Source organism: Cyprinus carpio, chromosome A13 (genome assembly GCF_018340385.1).
Source record: "Cyprinus carpio isolate SPL01 chromosome A13, ASM1834038v1, whole genome shotgun sequence".
In the NCBI taxonomy this organism is placed as follows: domain Eukaryota; kingdom Metazoa; phylum Chordata; class Actinopteri; order Cypriniformes; family Cyprinidae; genus Cyprinus; species Cyprinus carpio.
The window spans coordinates 3,273,550-3,275,978 of record NC_056584.1 but is presented as its reverse complement, the minus strand read 5'-3'; the positions used below and the strand labels follow the sequence as shown (position 1 = coordinate 3,275,978).

The 2,429-nt window shown below is 38.1% G+C and overlaps 1 long non-coding RNA gene across 2 annotated transcripts; it reads left to right on the top strand.

The window, feature by feature from the left end:
* The first annotated feature begins 207 nt into the window (after nucleotides 1–207).
* LOC122147332 lies at nucleotides 208–1,958 on the top strand. Of its 2 annotated transcripts, XR_006161576.1 has the most exons (4): nucleotides 208–257; nucleotides 441–593; nucleotides 1,020–1,067; nucleotides 1,199–1,958. It is a non-coding gene; the product is annotated as an uncharacterized LOC122147332 (long non-coding RNA). The 2 variants fall into 2 exon arrangements; XR_006161575.1 differs by having other exon boundaries at nucleotides 221–593.
* The last annotated feature ends 471 nt before the right edge of the window (nucleotides 1,959–2,429 follow it).

Genomic DNA, 2,429 nt, shown 5'->3' with positions numbered 1-2,429 from the left:
TCTTTGCTGTCAATGGAGAGAAATCAGGACCGTACGTAAACGTGCTTTAAAGTGAACAAAACATGTCCTTCTGTCTGTTTTTATCCTGATTCCTCAAAACTTGTGAGCAAAGTGACTTATGGAGACTACATCTGTGACTATACACTTGCATGAATATTTGTGCTGATCTGATTTCTGACCCCAGATTTATGTTTAATGTTTCCACAGATCCTTGCTTTCCTGCAATGACTGAGTCTGGCTCTAATGGCAAATTTTGTGTAAGTCTAAAGTAAGTTTAAAACCAACCAAGAGTCTCACAATGACAGTTTTTCTGCTTGATGACAAAAACAGGACAACACAACTTGGGCAGCAAACATCTTCAATAGTTTCACCGTTGCTTTAGTTTTCAGAACTGTAATTGTCTGGCACATGCAACATTTTCATCTCCTGAACATTTTCAGGCTCCACGAGTGGCTAGAAAATTATTGCAGAAACTTAGGGTGGAACTTCAAGGGAAGTTCTTCAAAATGACAGAAGAGAGAAGTCATGTTTAAACCTTACCTGCCTTTGAACTTCATCCAAACAGACAAACCCGGACAAACCAGGACAAACTGGTGAGCTACTAATGACCTTTGGATGACACTGGCTGTGCCTCCCATACTTTAAGTACATCAGTGTTTTGGTAACACTTTACAATAAGGTTCCATTAGCCAATTTTAGTTAATGTATTAACTAACATGAACAAACTAGCATTAAACTTCTGTTAATGTTACAAATGTTAACATTAACTAAGATTAATAAATGTTGTAGAAGTCGTGTTCATGCTTGGTTCATGTGAACTAAAGTAGTTAACTAATGAACCTTATTGTAAATTGTTACCGAGTTTTTTAACACCGAATGTGAAAATAAGATGCAATATTATTTTTATTGTTAATGTGAGCATCACTAAAGAGGGAACAGGTGAGCTGTTGGTTGATATGAACCTGTCGCGCATGTGTCTTTTTTTTCTCCATGTTTGTGGTGTTTCTCTTTCCTCCCAGATGTAGTCATGTCAAAATCTACAGCTGTATCTGCTACGTTTGACATTGGTAAGTCACGTTTTTGAACCTTCCAGAGTTCTTTCTCTATGCATCCACAATTAACGGAAAAGCAAGTAAAAGTTCATCTTTTAGAGAATCTCTCTCATTGGTTGCCTTTCCTATCATTTCTTTACCATCAGATCTCGGCATCCTTCTTCAACGGCACCTCAATTGCAAGCAAGGCAGTCTATGTTCTGGATGGCAGCCAGTGACCCAACAAAGTGATGCTGAATCTCCATACAAACCAGAATGGACTGGATGCTTTCTCCCTCACCACTGCTAACTTTCCTAAAGCCAATCTGAATTATCTTATCCTTTTTATAAACTCTTGCAAGAAACCAATTCTATTAATTTGTTCCCTAGGCAAGTGCAACTTCAGAGGTGGTTTATAGTTATAAATGGCCATACTTCAGTAAAGAAACAATGACTTTGTCGCTTTTCCAAACTGCTACTCCTGACAAACCATAATATAGTGAACTGATTATAGTAAAGCTTGAGCAGCCGTTGAAATGTGGCACCAAGAATCCAGTGACCATCAAATATTCGTTTGTTGGAGAGACTGGCAACTACAGTGTTGACATAGTTTATACTGTGGATGCTGGTTTTGTGACTACTTTAAGGTTTTGATCACTGCACTAGGCCATTTGTCTTGCACCTCTTATGCAGCAGCCTGGCTTTCTGTCTCCTGTCAGGTCTTCAGCAGGTCTACAGCAGTTCCTGGTGATGGAAATGTTTTGTCTCTGCTCGAGCAGGATCCCTGGGTGGCCTCAGCGATGTAGATCAGAGTGTCCTGATCTTGGAGTCAGGACGACATCTGAATGCTGAAGTGGTATTCATGGGCCACTGATGAGATTTCATGTTTGAACTTATCGGGATTAGAATCCACTGCTGACATGCAGGAAAAACTTTTTTTATTTCTTGTCTAACATAGAATTAGTTTCTTATCTGACTAGAGAGTAGATTGCTACCAATGTTCCATTATTGTATCTATCCATTCTGCTTAAAGGTGTTTGCATTTGGATACTCTTTTCCAAAGACCCTCTGTCCCTTTAAATTATTGCATTGTTCTGAATACAAGACTACCCTGATTATAAGACAACCCTGCCCCCCAACTTTTCAAGATGTACCTTTTGGGAAATGGCTTTTGGAAGACCAAATCTTGTTTTGATGGTTTCCTTCAGTAGTGTATAAAGTAACTGACAGCCATACTCAAGTAAAATACAGATATCTTACCAGAAAATGACTTTGGTAGAAGTTGAATTCACCGTTTAGAATATCACTGGAGTAAAAGTCTTAAAGTATGTGATATTTATTGTACTTTTAAGTACGAAAAGTATTTTTTTTTAAGTCTTAAACATACTTAAGTATTAA